This window comes from Pseudophryne corroboree, chromosome 4 (genome assembly GCF_028390025.1).
Source record: "Pseudophryne corroboree isolate aPseCor3 chromosome 4, aPseCor3.hap2, whole genome shotgun sequence".
Lineage (NCBI taxonomy): Eukaryota > Metazoa > Chordata > Amphibia > Anura > Myobatrachidae > Pseudophryne > Pseudophryne corroboree.
Window position 1 is genome coordinate 517,864,616 of NC_086447.1, and position 18,424 is coordinate 517,883,039.

Genomic DNA, 18,424 nt, shown 5'->3' on the forward strand with positions numbered 1-18,424 from the left:
ACTTTGAAGATTAGTTCATTTTGAACTAATCATTCATGAACTACCCATCACTACCTGTAATGCAAACCTGAGATAAGCCTGATGAGGCGGCCAAATTGGTACATAAAGGTACGCATCCTTGATGTCCAGAGACACCAGGAATTCCCCTTCCTCCAGACCTGAGATCACTGCTCTCAGAGACTCCATCTTCAATTTGAATACCCGTAAGTACGGGTTCAGTGACTTGAGGTTTAAAATTGGGCCTTAGTGAACCATCCTGTTTCGGTACTACAAACAGGTTGGAATAATAACCCTTGTTTTGTAGGTGCAGAGGGACTGGGACATTGACCTGAGTTTATTTATTTATTTTATTTATTAACAGTTTCTTATATAGAGCAGCAAATTCCGTTGTGCTTTACAATTGGAAATAACAATGACATAACAAACTGGGTGATAACAAACAGTCATAGAGGTAGGAAGGCCCTTCTCGCAAGCTTACAATCTATAGGGAAATAGGCATGTATACACAAGGAAAGGTGCTATCTATTGCATAGTTGTGCGCCAGATTGCAAAGGTTCTTGGTGGGCTGTATGTTATGGTCACACAGCAATGATGAACCGGGTTCAAGAGGAAGGGAAAGTGAAGAATGAGAAGACACGTGAGGATGTGTGGACTGTACAGAGTGGATGCAATTTGATAGGAAGGTTTATGAAAGTTATGTGGGCGGTTCTGGAATTTGATATGCTTGCCTGAAGTGGTGAGTTTTCAGGGAACGCTTGAAGGTTTGGAGACTAGAGGAGAGTCTTATTGTGCATGGTAGGGCATTCCACAGAGTGGGTGCAGCCCGATGAAAGTCCTGCAATCATGAGTGGGAGCGAGTAATGAGTGTGGATGAGAGACGCTGGTCTTGTACCAGTTTTTGAATTGCTGCCTGTAAAATCAAACTTGCTTCTGGAGAAGTTGGTATGCCAGATTTGAAGAATCTGGTAGGTGGGAGTTCCTGAAACTCCAGTCTGTATCCCTGTGTGAAAAGGTCTATGACCCAAGGATCCTGGCATGTTGCCCAAACGTCAATACACAAGAAAGAGAGAAAGACCCTTGGCTGGTGCACTCATTACAATAGATAATGTATTGAAAGATCTGTTATATATATTTAAAACGTAACCTTTATTATGAAAAAAGTTAAAATACGGTACCCCCTGTAATACTTTTTAGCGGGTATGTTAGGAGTAAAAAATATATCTGAATCACATCTATATCTTATCTATTTAGGAAGAGGAGAAATAATTTAATTTCTAGGCTGTATGCCTAATATGCAGCAGGAGTAATTTCTATAGTCCTGGTCGGACTATTTACACGGCGCCCTATATTAACCAAAAATATAACAATTTCCTATATTGAATTTAAGGAGGCAGTGAAGTTGACCATATATAAAATGTAATCCATATAGCAATTATATCATATAGAGTTGAGGTCTTACACCAATTGAATGAAGAGAAATTGAACCAGAATATTCTTAGGAAAACAAATCATGGATAGCAGAAATTTAGAATGTGAATCTGCTTTCAGCGTTAGACTGGATTGGGATCCAGAACTTACTACACCAGGTATTCTCAGGAGGTCCCCCTCCTGATACTTGCCCGGCCCAACACTTTATCGCTTCCAAGATCAGATGAGATTGGGCAATTTATGTGTGGTTTGGTAGTAAATTAAAGGTGCATCTCCTCCTGAATCGTTGATGAGAGTTCACGGATATGGAAAAATGATGAAGAGAAATTAATGTAGCACAGATGGTTAGATAAAAGAGATGGATCTGCTGTTGGTGTTAGACAGCTGAAGCCTGTCAGTTGGAAAACTGCCCCAGGGAATGTTAGATGTTAGGCTGAATCACCAATGAGAGTCCTGGAATAACAGGCAGAGAGAAAGAGTATATCTATGTCTATATAGAGAAATAGAGTGTATGCTCAACTGTATTATACAGTATATTAGTCAATGTTGATCTAATATTGATGGGATGACTATCAGGCAGGAAAAACATTTAAGACATTTGAGATGATCAAACAACTGGAAGTATATGCAAGAAAACCTGTTCATTCCCTGTCAATATGTACATGTATCACCTGTATTTAATCACTTGTAAAAACGTGTGCAATGTATATTATCAAGTGGAACAAAAGGTAGGAAAAATTCGGATTAATACCCGTTTCCATGTGTACTTGAAGCGGAGCCTCATTAAGGTCAGGCATGTACCCGCAGGCTCAATTGAGAGTTACCGCTGTCGCTGGGTCCGGGAGCGATACGTCCCTACTGCTCGTGGAGGACGGGCAGCTCACAGCGGACTTCCGTTGGGGGTTTCTGCTGACGTAAGTCTGGGAGGCGCCGTGTGCTTCCTGCTGCTGGTTGCCATGGGTACGCATTTCGTCTGACGGGCTTGGTCACTCCTACGGCTGGATGTCCCAGTGATACTATAAAAAGCGTCATTGGGCCCCCCCCTCCTCCAATTGGTTGGAAACTTACTCCTACTCTGTGTATCATAAAATGGAGGAGAAAACACGTTAGATGTTGACAAATTGTCATTATATGCATTTTACAATATTCAGTATAAATTTACTGAATCCCTGATGGGATAGGAGCATGCTATGCACACGGGTGTTCATGACCAATAATGGATTATCACATGGGTACTAAGTAATGGTTTATTAAGGACCATAAGCATTATTAGAACCTTCTTATGCCACGTGACAACATTGATTATTAATTTATCTGCACAATATGAGACTGACTGTTGAACATTAAGCAGTTGCATGGGTGCAATGCAGACTATAAAATTAAAGTATACATTTGGAATTTTCCCACAAAAACCAAACCACTTCGGTCACACTAGGGGGGTCATTCCGAGTTGTTCGCTCGCTAGCTGCTTTTAGCAGCTTTTCACACGCTAGGCCGCAGCCCTCTGGGAGTGTATCTTAGCTTAGCAGAACAGCGTACGAAAATAAGAATTTACTCACCGGTAATTCTATTTCTCGTAGTCCGTAGTGGATGCTGGGAACTCCGTAAGGACCATGGGGAATAGACGGGCTCCGCAGGAGACTGGGCACTCTAAAAGAAAGATTAGGTACTATCTGGTGTGCACTGGCTCCTCCCTCTATGCCCCTCCTCCAGACCTCAGTTAGGGAAACTGTGCCCGGAAGAGCTGACACAACAAGGAAAGGATTTGGAATCCAGGGTAAGACTCATACCAGCCACACCAATCACACTGTACAACTTGTGATAACCATACCCAGTTAACAGTATGAACAACAACTGAGCCTCCTTTTACGGATGGCTCATAACAATAACCCTTTAGTGAAGCAATAACTATATACATGTATTGCAGAGAGTCCGCACTTGGGACGGGCGCCCAGCATCCACTACGGACTACGAGAAATGGAATTACCGGTGAGTAAATTCTTATTTTCTCTGACGTCCTAGTGGATGCTGGGAACTCCGTAAGGACCATGGGGATTATACCAAAGCAACCAAACGGGCGGGAGAGTGCGGATGACTCTGCAGCACCGAATGAGCAAACTCAAGGTCCTCCTCAGCCAGGGTATCAAACTTGTAGAATTTAGCAAATGTGTTTGAACCCGACCAAGTAGCAGCTCGGCAAAGCTGTAAAGCCGAGACCCCTCGGGCAGCCGCCCAAGAAGAGCCCACCTTCCTTGTAGAATGGGCTTTTACTGATTTAGGATGCGGCAGTCCAGCCGCAGAATGTGCCAGCTGAATTGTGCAACAGATCCAGCGAACAATAGTTTGCTTTGAAGCAGGAGCACCCAGCTTGTTGGGTGCATGCAGGATAAATAGCGAGTCAGTTTTCCTGACTCCAGCCGTCCTGGAAACATAAATTTTCAAAGCCCGGACTACGTCCAGCAACTTGGAATCCTCCAAGTCCCGAGTAGCCGCAGGCACCACAATAGGTTGGTTCAAATGAAACGCTGATACCACCTTTGGGAGAAATTGGGGACGAGTCCTCAATTCTGCCCTGTCCATATGGAAGATCAGATACGGGCTTTTACACGACAAAGCCGCCAATTCTGACACACGCCTAGCTGAAGCTAAGGCCAACAGCATGACCACCTTCCACGTGAGATACTTTAGCTCCACGGTCCTAAGTGGCTCAAACCAGTGTGATTTTCACATCCTTCCTAGCTTTTATCAGCGTAGGAATCACTTCATCTGGAATGCCCTTTTCCGTTCGGATCCGGCATTCAACTGCCATCCCGTCAAACGCAGCCGCGGTAAGTCTTGGAACAGACAGGGCCCCTGCTGTAACAGGTCCTGTCTGAGATGCAGAGGCCATGGGTCCTCTGAGATAATTTCTTGTAGTTCTGGGTACCAAGTTCTTCTTGGCCAATCCGGAACGATGAGTATAGTTCTTACTCCTCTCTTTCTTACTATCCTCAGTACCTTGGGTATGAGAGGAAGAGGAGGGAACACATAAACCGACTGGTACACCCACGGTGTCACTAGTGCGTCCACAGCTATCGCCTGAGGGTCCCTTGACCTGGCGCAATATTTTTTTAGCTTTTTGTTGAGGCGGGACGCCATCATGTCCACCCGTGGCAGTTCCCAGCGATTTACAATCTGTGTGAAGACTTCTTGATGAAGTCCCCACTCTCCCGGGTGGAGGTCGTGCCTGCTGAGGAAGTCTGCTTCCCAGTTGTCCACTCCCGGAATGAACACTGCTGACAGTGCTAGCACGTGATTCTCCGCCCATCGAAGAATCCTTGTGGCTTCTGCCATTGCCATCCTGCTTCTCGTGCCGCCCTGGTGGTTTACATGGGCGACCGCCGTGATGTTGTCTGACTGAATCAGTACTGGGTGGTTTTGAAGCAGGGGCTCTGCTTGACTCAGGGCGTTGTAAATGGCCCTTAGTTCCAGTATATTTATGTGTAGTGAAGTCTCCAGACTTGACCACTGTCCTTGGAAGTTTCTTCCCTGAGTGACTGCCCCCCATCCTCGGATGCTTGCATCCGTGGTCACCAGGACCTAGTCCTGTATGCCGAACCTGCGGCCCTCGAGAAGATGAGCACTCTGCAGCCACCACAGCAGAGACACCCTGGCCCTTGGGGACAGGGTGATCAATCGATGCATCTGAAGATGCGATCCGGACCATTTGTCCAACAGATCCCACTGAAAGATCCTTTCATGGAACCTGCCGAAGGGAATTGCTTCGTAAGAAGCCACCATTGTTCCCAGGACTCGCGTGCAGTGATGCACCGACACCTGTTTTGGTTTCAGGAGGTCCCTGACCAGAGATGACAATTCCTGGGCCTTCTCCACCGGAAGAAACACCTTCTTCTGTTCTGTGTCCAGAATCATGCCCAGGAAAAGCAGACGCGTCGCAGGAATCAGCTGCGACTTTGGGATATTCAGAATCCAGCCGTGCTGTTGCAACACTTCCTGAGAGAGTGCTACGCTGACCAACAACTGCTCCCTGGACCTCGCCTTTATGAGGAGATCGTCCAAGTACGGGATAATTATAACTCCCTTCTTCCGAAGGAGTATCATCATTTCGGCCATTACCTTGGTAAATATTCTCGGTGCCGTGGAGAGACCAAACGGTAACGTCTGGAATTGCTAATGACAGTCCTGTACCACAAACCTGAGCTATTCCTGGTGAGGTGGGTAAATGGGGACATGCAAGTAAGCATCCTTGATGTCCAGCGACACCATAAAATCCCCCTCTTCCAGGCTTGCAATAACCGCCCTGAGCGATTCCATTTTGAACTTGAACTTCTTTATATAAGTGTTCAAGGATTTTAAATTCAGAATGGGTCTCACCGAACCATCCGGTTTCGGTACCACAAACATTGGGATTAGTAACCCCTTCCCTGTTGAAGGAGGGGGACCTTGATTATCACCTGCTGGAGGTACAGCTTGTGAATTGCCGCCAGTACTACCTCCCTTTCCCTGGGAGCAGCTGGCAAGGCTGATTTGAGGTAACGGCGAGGGGGAGTCGCCTCGAACTCCAGTTTGTATCCCTGAGATACAATTTGTACAGCCCAGAGATCCACCTGTGAGCGAACCCACTGGTTGCTGAAGTTTCGGAGACGCGCCCCCCACCGCACCTGGCTCCGCCTGTGGGGCCCCAACGTCATGCGGTGGACTTAGTGGAAGCAGGGGAGGATTTTTGTTCCTGGGAACTGGCTGCCTGGTGCAGCTTCTTTCCTCTACCCTTGCCTCTGGCCAGAAAGGATGCTCCTCTGACCCGCTTGCCTTTCTGAGGCCGAAAGGACTGCACTTGATAATACGGTGCTTTCTTAGGCTGTGAGGGAACCTGAGGTAAAAAAGTCGATTTCCCAGCAGTTGCTGTGGATACGAGGTCCGAGAGACCGTCCCCAAACAATTCCTCACCCTTATAAGGCAAAACCTCCATGTGTTTTTTAGAATCAGCATCACCTGTCCACTGCCGAGTCCATAATACTCTCCTGGCAGAAATGGACATTGCATTAATTTTAGATGCCAGCAGGCAAATGTCCCTCTGGGCATCCCGCATATATAAGATGACGTCTTTTATATGTTCGAGGGTTAGCAAAACAGTATCCCTGTCGAGGGAATCAATGTTGTCTGACAGGGAATCAGTCCATGCTGCTGCAGCACTACACATCCAGGCTGAAGCAATAGCAGGTCTCAGTAGAGTACCAGAGTGTGTATACACAGACTTCAGGATAGCTTCCTGCTTTCTATCCGCAGGCTCCTTTAGGGAGGCCGTATCCTGAGACGGCAGTGCCACCCTTTTAGATAAGCGTGTTAGCGCCTTGTCCACCCTAGGGGATGTTTCCCAACGTAACCTATCCGTTGGCGGGAAAGGGTACGCCATCGTAACCTCTTAGAAATCACTAGTTTCTTATCAGGGGAACTCCACGCTTCTTCACACAATTCATTTAATTCATCAGATGGGGGAAAAGTCACTGGCTGCTTTTTCTCCCCAAACATAATACCCATCTTGGTGGTAACCGGGTTAATGTCAGAAATGTGCAATACATCTTTCATTGCAGTAATCATGCATCGGATGGCTTTTGTAGACTGTACATTTGTCTCATCCTCATCTACACTGGAGTCCGACTCCGTGTCGACATCTGTGTCTACCATCTGAGCTAGCGGGCGTTTATGAGCCCCTGACGGCTTCTGAGTCGCCTGGGCAGGAGCGGGCTGAGACCCCGGCTGTCCCAAGGCTGCTGCGTCATCGAACCTTTTATGTAAGGAGTTGACACTGTCGGTTAAGACCTTCCACATATCCATCCAATCAGGTGTCGGCCCCGTCGGGGGCGACACCACACTTATCTCCGCCTCCACGTAACCCTCCTCATCAAACATGTCGACACAGCCGTACCGACACACCGCACACACACAGGGAATGCTCAGACTGAGGACAGGACCCCACAAAGTCCTTTGGGGAGACAGAGAGAGAGTATGCCAGCACACACCACAGCGCTATATAACACAGGGATTTACACTATAAAAAGTGTTTTACCCAATAGCTGCTTAAATATCTTATTTGCGCCTAAATTTATGTGCCCCCCCCCTCTCTTTTTTACCCTTCTTGTATCAGGATACTGCAGGGGAGAGCCTGGGGAACTGCTTCCAGCGGAGCTGTGAAGGGAAAATGGCGCTGGTGTGCTGAGGAAGAAGGCCCCGCCCCCTCAGCGGCGGGCTTCTGTCCCGCGTTTTATGTAACTTAATGGCGGGGGTTTTTACACATATACAGTTTTCAGACTGTATTATGTGTATTTTAAGTGCCAAAAGGTATTATAATTGCTGCCCAGGGTGCCCCCCCCTAGCGCCCTGCACCCTACAGTGACCGGAGTGTGTGGTGTGCTGTGGGAGCAATGGCGCACAGCTGCGGTGCTGTGCGCTACCTTAATGAAGACAGGAGTCTTCTGCCGCCGATTTCATCGCTTCTCTTCTGTCTCTGCAAGGGGGACGGCGGCGCGGCTCCGGACGATCGAGGTCAGGCCCTGTGTTCGAACCCTCTGGAGCTAATGGTGTCCAGTAGCCTAAGAAGCACAAGCTAGCTGCAAGCAGGTAGGTTTGCTTCTCTCCCCTCAGTCCCACGTAGCAGTGAGTCTGTTGCCAGCAGATCTCACTGAAAATAAAAAACCTAACAAATACTTTCTTTTCTAGCAAGCTCAGGAGAGCCCACTAGGAGCACCAAGCTCTGGCCGGGCACAGATTCTAACTGAGGTCTGGAGGAGGGGCATAGAGGGAGGAGCCAGTGCACACCAGATAGTACCTAATCTTTCTTTTAGAGTGCCCAGTCTCCTGCGGAGCCCGTCTATTCCCCATGGTCCTTACGGAGTTCCCAGCATCCACTAGGACGTCAGAGAAATATTAGCAGTGTTCAAACAGAGATAATTGATAGCAGCCTTGCGCTTACTAGTTGCTGCTTGTTCTCAGGTAATGGAGGAAACACCCAACACCTCCTAATTTACACAGGTTACAAAAAAAGGAAAACCAAGAACTAGCGCTATGTATTCAAATTGCAATAAAATAATATGGATATTGCCACGTAGTTTCAGAAATCCCCTGTGTGGTCTTTCCCCTGGAAATACACTTACAGGTTATTTCTTTCACGTGTATCCGTAAAGGTATATTTATCAGCACATTGATTTCAACCCACTGGCACCACAATACACGTTCACTGATAGCTGACAGTTATACAACTTACAATAACTTTCTGTCTCGCGTGCCCATAAAGGTATCTTTCTCCTTTCTGCGTGTTGGTTTCCAGTAGAAATCCCCAATTGGACAGACTTATCTCCAAAATGGCTTTATTAAAATTACAAAAAAATTCATAAAAAGTCTGCATACATCAACAGGAACTGGATATCGGCAGCTGATGGAAAACCCCGTAAATGAACGCACCGGCTGCAGACAGGTAAGCACACAGTACGGAGTCCGAATCACCGACTTCCAGGACCTTCTAAACACAGACACAGAACGGCTTCAACGTGTTTCAGGGAGTCCACTCCCCTTTTTCAAGAAGTGCCGTCCCCTTCTTCATGTCCGATATTTATACTCTCACTGATCACACAGCTGTCATCAATTATTAACAACTCCAGCAATTATTCTAAAATCCATTCAAAACATTTATATTTCATTTAAACATATCATTTCCTGAGCATTTGTCTTGTCCGCTGTCTATTGGACCCAATATTAACAATTATCGGCTCTTAGTCCTACAATCTATTAAACTTTGTTCCGAAGTGCTATTTACCAACCTAATTGATTATCATTAAAGTAGGCTGCCGTGTATATTGTAATCACTTATCAGCCAGACAAGACCTCGCTCTTTAACAAAATAAATACATACATAAAATGATGCATAATAAAACAAAAACCCGACACATCCACTATCTAAAGTGGCTCAGTATGTATGTCAGCAATTCATTCTAAAATGAACCGTTCTTAGACATTTAAAAACTCCCATCACGTGATCGGCAGAAGAGGATTCCTAAGTCACTGAAACACTTGGATCTTAAACCAAGCCTCGGGTTACTACTTTGTAAACCTGAGATGATACTGGAGCATATAGTGGTATAAGTCCCTATATACTCCTCTGCCAAGAATACATCACATGTTAACATCCCAGACTGTTCCCATGTAATGCATTGCTGGTATGGAACCATTGTATATGTGAAACATACACCACTATAAGTAAACGGTAAAATATGGGATACAGCCCAAACATAAATCTAGGCCCACAACAATCCCTTACCATAACTAATGAACAAAGTAGGCTTAATTAATAAATTTCTTTGCCATGGTACTTTTTTAATATTTGTTCATATAAATAGTAGGCATGTGTAAAACTTTTTAGAACTTTGGTCATTTTTTTCACCCAAATCTTTAAAGAAGTGCTTTAAATAGGATGCTGTGTCTTCTACTGTACTCTCATCATTTGAACCTTCTGAGGATTTGATGATCTTCTCCCCTTCCACACGGCGTGTGTTTAATTTGCTGGCTGTCGGGATCCCGGCGGTCAGGATACAGACAACAGAATCCCGCCAGCCGGAATCCCGGCGCAACAGGACTATTCCCACTCATGGATGACACAACACCCATAGAGTGGGAATAGATCCTGTGGTGAGCACAGCAAGCCACCGAACCTAAGCGTGGTGAGCGCATCGAGCCTGCAATTGCGCTCGCCCCCCCCCCCTGCCAGGATTCTTTCGGGATACTGACAGCTGCATCCGTCCTCCGGTAAATCAGACTGAATCCCTTCCATGCTGCTGTCGGAAAGTTCCATTATGTCTATGTGGGAAGAGGACAAAAATATGTTAAGCTAACTAAAACATTTTTTTACCTTTCCCCCACACCTGACTAGGTGTATGTGCTCACCTTGGGCACTGCTGGATATTGATATCACTTGATATCTCTCTGATGTATCCCTCTTGTGATGAATATCATCTAGAGATGGCAAGATAAGGGATATATTTACCAATAGATCCAGGTACAGTATATGAGTGTGAAGATAATATTTACCTTCTGTGATTTCTTCTTTTATCTTCCCACAGGCACTGACATGGGAATCTTCTGCATGCTTTCTATGACTTTTTATTTCTGCAACAAAACATGATGTCATAAGAGTCAAGCATACTGTACATATCATCTATCAGCAAAGAAGAGAGTTTACTGACAACAATATCAAAATGTACTTTACTCACTTTTCTTTATTATTCCACAAATTTTCTTTAATTCAGACTGTTCTTTATGTTTCCAGTCGGGCCATCTTATTTGGAGTTGGTACTTGCTATATTTTTTCACAAATTTCTTTAACTAGTCGATGCATGATAAGTTCAAATTAGTTTGCTCTTAGATAACTTCTCCATGAACAACTGTAGTCTTGTTGATAAAAATTTTTGACCATGAGCATCTTCAGTGGATGACATGGATGTGGCTCTTTTAATTCTTCTCTCTTTATTTTCTCCATTCACCATAGCACTATCTGCAACCTATCATTTATTACTGCTGGTATCCTCCCCTCCTTCCATGTTTTCTTGCGACTCTTCCTCCAGCATGGCTCCTCGCCATCTGTCTTGCTGCTTGCTGTTGTGCAACATCTGATGAGCATCGAGAGTAGTTTCAATTGATATGGACCAATCACATTGCTTTGTAGGATATTGTCAATAAAAACCTTCATTCAGCAATACCAGGACGTTTCTTTCCCTCCCGCATCTAAATATCTATTTATTTATTAACAGTTTCTTATATAGCGCAGAATATTCCGTTTGCGCTTTACAATTAGAACAGTAATAGAACAAAACTGGGGAAAAACAGACAGACATAGAGGTAGGAAGGCCCTGCTGGCAAGCTTACACTCTATAGAGAAATAGGCATTGATAAACAAGGATAGATGCTACATATTGCATAATGGTCCACCAGATTGCTAGGTTCTTAATTTATTTACTGTGAACTTACAGCGCCACTTAAGGTAAACTTAAGGTAAACTCCTTCAGTTCAGGGGTGGTAGGTGCTGATCCGAGGTAATAAGTAGATTGGCAATGGATGGCATAGGCAGCTCCTGGTCATTGTTGAATGCCAGGAGATTGAAGTACCATAACTTGGGCACGTAGACATTTTCTGCTCTTGCCCCCGATTTTTTAGATGATTCCCACTTGTTTAGCTTCTTATTAAACACTGTCCACATGGTGAAAATTTTTGCTTGCACCCAGTCAGCATTTGCCACAGGGTAGAATGTCAGGCCGACCTTCACCAGCTCCTACAGGATTACAGCCCTCTTTGCCTATTGTTAAAATATACGTATCTCTGCATATTGTAAGCAATGAATGCAGTAATCACTGTGTTACTTTCACAGGCGTACGCAGCACATTTTATTAGGGGGTGCACGATTGGAGGGGCGTGTCTGGAAACGCCTATTGGGAGTGACTAACACCACCTATTGGGTGTGTCTAGCACCGTACATTGGCAATCAATGCAAAGTAACTAATACAGGGAATTTGATTAAATAGAATGTACAGTGAGGGCTGGCAAATGATTATTAAACCCAAAAGCTGTAAGCCTGGGACCTCACTGACCAATTTAAAAAATGTAAGGACAATGTAATAGGCAAAACCAGTGCTTGTAGCTTCCCATAATAAAATATGTGGAGAAACAAAAGCCAGTCATAACTAAACCTAAGCATGACATATAAACACAATTTACAGTACTTAATATTTTTTTCAAAATTTCTCAATAAGAAACTTTTGATCTTGGGGTACTGTGAGAAACATTCTGATACTCTAGGGTGAAAAGTTTGGGAACTACTGGTATAGAGCCAGTGGCGGAACTTGTGAATGGTGGGCCCTGGTGCAAAACTATGCTTTGGGCCCCCCTCCTCCACCCCAAGTTCACAATATGCCACAAGACAGTGGGTGTCAGGGAGAGGTACATGGTGATGGGGAGGAGGCAGAGAATGATGAGGATGAGGCAGAGGATGACAAGGGAGATGGAGAGTTGGTGAAATGGAAAAGGGTGAGAGGGAGATGCAGTGGGTGCCAGGGAGATGCACTGGAGGATGGAGAGGGTGACAGGGAGAGGGTAACTGGAAGAAGTTGAAGAGGAGAGGCAGGGGGTATGAGAGGTTTCTGTAGGATGGAGTAAAGGGGGAAATTGGGTTGAAAGGGTTCACTGGGACATGAAAGGAAAGTATCAGTAGGGGAGATAGGCAGAAAAAAACAAGTGGCTTTAACATCAGAGCTGAGGCAAGACAATGCTACTGTAGTGGAAGAATTTACTAAAGGGATAGAAGAGGAATTGTTAGGGAAGAGAGAGTAAGGGAGGAGAGGGGTGGGGTGAAGAGGAAGGGAGATGCACTGGAACCGAGAGACAGGAGATGGAGTGAGAGAGAGGAGCGGAGATGGAGAGAGGGGGACAAAGAGAGAGGGAGCTGGAGAGAGAGTGGTAAACAGAGAGAGGGGGTAGACAGAGAGGGAGAAGACAGGGAAGGAGAGAGAGTGGTGAAGGAAGAAAGGTGCAGGGGAACAGAGAGAGAGGAAGGAGATGGAGGGAGAGCAGTGGAGAAGGAAAGAGGGGGGCAAAGAAAGATAAGCAGAGATGGAGAGACAGAGAGGGGGAGGAGATAGAGACGGGGGTAGACAGAGAGAAAGGTGGCAGACAGAGAGAGAGAGGGGAGATGGAGATATAGAGTGGTGAAGAGGAAGGTAAAAAGGTGTAGGGGAACCGAGATATGGAGGGAGGGAGAGAGGGGTGGAGATGGAGAGCGTTGAAGACAGGGAGAGAGACAGACAGGGGGAGACGGAGAGAGAGGCACAGAAGAGGAATTACAGTATATTAGGGCATAGGAGAGAGTGGGGGGGGAGGGAAAGAGAGGGGACTGAAGAGGAAGGAAGAGTGGTGCAGGGGAACAGAGAGAGACATGAGACAAGGAGGGGTGTAAAGGGGGAGACACAGAGAGAGGGCAGAGACGGAGAGAGACAGAGAGACAGAGTGGAGAGATGGAGAAAGGGGGGGTACAGAAGAGACAGGAAAGTGGGAGATGGAGGGGGGGATAGAGAGAGAGGAGGTGGAGAGAGAGAGGGGGGCCAAGGGAGAAAGAGTGCGCAAGATAGAGAGGGCAGTGGGAGAGTTGGAGGTGGCAAGAAAGAGTGGAAACTGAGGGGCAGAGACAGAGGGGGCTGATGGAGAGACATGCTGAGCAGCACTTGCCACTTGAACAAATCTAGGATTGTTTCTCCTACCTGGCCTCTGTGGCGTGGACAATCAAGTTCTGCTGTTGCAAATCGAGATTAGCGCCTTTGCTTCCCTCCAATGGACGTTTTGGAGCAGGAGACGTGAAGTATGAAATGAGAGGAGCTGAGAGATTGACCATTCCTCCCCCCTCCAGTCGGGAAGTCCCACACAGGCAACATTACAGAGTATGGGTGGAGGAGCTGAGAGAGCGGCTCCTCCTCCCGCTCTGGCCAGCCAGTCCCACACATGCAGCATTATGGAGCATGGGGGGAGGAGCTGAGAGCGGCACATCCAGCCAGTCCCACACAGGCAGCATTGACTTTGAGGGGAGAAGCTGAGAGCATGGCCCTTCCTACCCCTCCTGGCTGGGACCAGAATACTGCAGCGGTTGCATTGCTAAAGACTCTGGGTCAGTGGCAGCGGCATAACATGAGTCAGTGTGACTCATTGTAATGTCGGCGCTGTGGAAGGCACAGGAATGAGCAGATAAGTGTGCTGCAGGAGTGGCATGGGGGGGGGGGTGCCGGCCATTAGAGGGTGCCTGTGCACACCAGGCACCCCCATGCGCACACGTATGGTTGCTTTTTAAACTGTGTATTGTGTATTATAAAAGATATAGATCTAGCGCACTAGTGTATTACGGTTTTGCTATTAAAAATTGGATCAGTTGGCCATTTTTAAGGTATGCGGTGAGCATACAAATCATCATGATCCCGACGGTCACAATACACCATACCGTCGCCGGTATACCGGTGAGGTAGGGTATTCCCCCTTTATGGGTGTCCATGACACCCACAGAGGGAGAATAAAACCTGTGACGAGCAAAGGTCTCCACTGAGCCCGCAGCATGGCGAGCCAGTGAGCCCACAAGGGGCTTAGTTGTACTCGCCCCCCAGCCAGCATTCCACCACTTGGGATACCGATGTCAGTATAATGACATTCGGCATCCCGTGGGGTGGGCAATAATACCGATCCCGTTTTTAAAAGTCTTCTAAACTGTTTTGGGATAGGTATATGTACATTCATCTTTTTTTCATATTGGATATATTAGCAAACAATTAAAAATTGTTAAGGACTATAAATTTTAGTGTTTTATATAAATTGTTCAGTCATGCTTCATGTGTACCTACTGCTTATTTTTTTAAAGAATACTTTTTTCTTTTCTTTTTACACAAATTTTCATAAAAAATGGAAGAGAAAAATGTGGAATTCATGAAGGAGAATTCAAAATCCAGAGATTATTGTAATAGGCAAAGAGGACTCTAGCACTGTAGGAGCTGGTGAAGGTCAGCCTGACATTCTACCCTGTGGCAAATGCTGACTGGATGCAAGCAAAAATTTTCACCATGTTGACAGTGTTTAATAAGAAGCTAAACAAGAGGGAATCATCTAAAAAATTGGGGGCAAGAGCAGAAAACGTCTACGTGCCCAAGTTATGGTACTTCAATCTCCTGGCATTCAACAACGGCCAGGATCTGCCTATGCCATCCATTGCCAATCTACTTATTACCTCGGATCAGCACCTACCACCCCTGAACTGAAGGAATTTACCTTAAGTGGCGCTGTAAGTACACAGTAAATAACAAATAACACGCATTTCAAATGTTTATTTTTATACAAATTATACTCAAATATCACAATATAAATGTAAATGTAGCATGTGATAAAACCATTAGATTATATCATGTCATCTTGCCATGCAGCTGCGCCTACACCATTAAAGTAATGTAAGTACTATTCCATGGTAATTTAAGCCCATAAACTGGAATTTTTTATTAGATTCTTCCCCAATGGATTTAACCCTATTGCCTCAACAGTTACATAGTCATCCATGGTAAAAACTGAGGCATGTGATGTATGTTATTTTATGGCATAGATAGTTGTGAAGGACACAACACGCCATTACCACTTTCTCTAATCGTAAATTAATGTCAGTATAAAAAATGCTAAATTTGTTGCTCAGTATGCCAAAAGCATTCTCTACCACTGGCCTAGCTCTGGACAATCTGTAATTGAAAATTATTTTTTCCCTTTGAGGGTAGGGTTTTACAACATTAGCATGCAATGCAAAAGCCTCATCCGCCACAAACTGAAAATTTAGGCCATATCTATTCTGGGTACAATCTGGCAAGTTCAGTCCATTTTTTTTCCAGTTTCTTATGGAACGTGGTCTTTTCCAATGCATTGCCATCAGACACTCTCCCATTTTTTCCTATGACCACAAAGACAAATGTATATCTAGAATTGGCAATGGCCATTAAAACAATATTAAAGAAGCCTTTATAATTGTAGAAAAAGGAACCACTATTAGCTGGTGGCATAATACGGATGTGTTTGCCATCTATGGCTCCTCCACAATTGAGAAATTGCATTGTTCCTCAAATTCTTTTGCAATAGCCTGCTGTTCTTCAACAGTAGTAGGGAACTGAAAGATAAACAAAATAATTGGTCACTTATTTGACCAATAATTTTGTTTTTTTCACAGCCTTCTCTGCACATAGATAAGTTTGCCAACACTGGAGCTTCTGTCACATGTCCGATGCTCCACCCCCACCACCAGCAAACCTCTCAGCTGCTTCAAGTAGGCCCCAGGAGAGAATGTAAAATGCAACATTAGGGTGAAGATACGTCTAAGCTGATGAATCTGCAGATCCTTTATTCAGCCAGCTGGCTCATGGCAATGGAATAGGATGAGCAGGACCATGTGGGAAGCAACATAGCCAAAAAGCTATGGAGCATGGATCCTGCAACTGCAAATGACACACCAGGAATTCAAAGCTTTTTGCCTTGCCCCTTGCCACAGCCAACGGCATATTATCCTGCCCATTATCCCTACTATCCCCACTTTGAAATGCTGCCACCATCCCCTTAACTGCACCTATGCCCTCCACCTACAATCCTTCATGGATTTCAGAGAAACCCCATCTCCCTCAAAACCTGCCACTCATAGTATGCAAAAATCGTTAATAGTGCATAGTTTTTATACATTTTTATACAGCGGGTAAAAAAAAGTATTGAACACATCAACATTTTTCTTAGTAAATATATTTGTATTTAGGCTATTGTAATGAAATTTTCACCAAATATCAGCAACAACCCATGCAATACACACATGCAAATAAATCAAACCATAGATGTCCAGAAATTAAGTTATATGTAAAAATGTGAAATTATACAGGGAAAATATATGTTATGGTAAGAACTTACCGTTGATAACGGTATTTCTCCTATGTCCACAGGATAACATTGGAATATGATGGAGCGACAGCGGATTGGCACCAAACGATCACAAGCTTTCTGGCCTCCCAGGAAGCAATGGGCTCGTCCATATAATCCCGCCCATCGACTCAGTCAAATCAGTTGTTTCCAAAGCATTTAGGCAGGAGCATTATGTAGAACCCTATTCAGGCGAGAAGAACACACATGCACACCCTTCCACGCAACAGGAAAGAGGTTAGTGAGTATAAAGATTCTCAAATCAGGTGCGCCAGGGTGGGATCCCTGGGGAAATAGGAGAAATACCGTTATCAATGGTAAGTTCTTACCATAACGTATATTTCTCCGGCAGGGTCCACAGGTTATCCACAGAATAACATTGGGACTTCCCAAAGCAATTTTTAGTAGTGGGGGCGCTCCTGATTAGACAGGAGAACCTTTCGCCCGAATTCAGCATCATCAGAGGCAAAGGTATCCAAGGCATAATGTCTAATGAAAGTGTTAATGGAAGACCATGTGGCTGCCTTACATATCTGTTATGCTGAAGCACCATGTTGTGCTGCCAATGAAGGACCTACCTTACGTGTAGAGTGAGCAGAGACATTAGCCGGAACAGGGAGATCAGCTCGAGAGTATGCTTCTGAAATCGTCATTCGAAGCCATCTTGATAGCGTCTGTTTAGTAGCAAGCCATCCTCTCTTGTGAAATCCGAAGAGAATGAAGAGAGAATCTGTCTTTCTGATGGAACTGGTACGATCTACGTAGATTCTTAATGCACGGACTATGTCCAGCGACGCTTCTCCCGCAGAAAGTTCCGATACCTGAAAAGCCGGGACTACAATTTCTTCGTTAAGGTGAAACTTAGAGACCACCTTAGGAAGATAACCAGACCTAGTTCTGAGAACTGCTTTATCTGAATAAAAAAATCAGAAAGGAGATTTACATGACAGCGCTCCTAAACCTGACACTCTTCTAGCTGATGTCATAGTCAGTAGAAAGAGTACTTTAGCTGTCAACCATTTAAGATCCACTTTCTTAAGTGGTTCAAATGGAGCTCCTTGAAGGGCTTTGAGGACCAAACTTAAATCCCAAGGTACTGCAGGAGGAACAAAAGGTGGTTGAATGCGCAGCATTCCCTGGAAAAAAGTATGCACATCTTGTAAAGTAGCAATTTTCTTTTGAAACCATACAGTCAATGCTGACACTTGAACTCTCAAGGAAGTCACCTTCAAACCCTTATCCATCCCTGCCTGAAGGAATTCTAAGATTCTGGATACTCTGAAAGATTTTGGATCCATACTTCTTTCACTGCACCAATGAATATAGGCTTGCCATATTTGGTGATAAATGCGAGCAGAGGAGGGTTTCCTTGCTCTGAGCATTGTTTGAATTACCTGTTGTGAAAAACCTCTTGACTTCAGGATAGAGGTTTCAACAGCCACGCCGACAAAGACAGCCGTTCCAGATGCCTGTGATAACAAGGACCCTATATCAG

At 45.1% G+C, this 18,424-nt stretch overlaps 1 pseudogene; it reads right to left on the reverse strand.

The window, feature by feature from the left end:
- Positions 1 to 1,571: 1,571 nt before the first annotated feature.
- Positions 1,572 to 1,689, reverse strand: LOC134912476 (5S ribosomal RNA; annotated as a pseudogene).
- Positions 1,690 to 18,424: the final 16,735 nt, after the last annotated feature.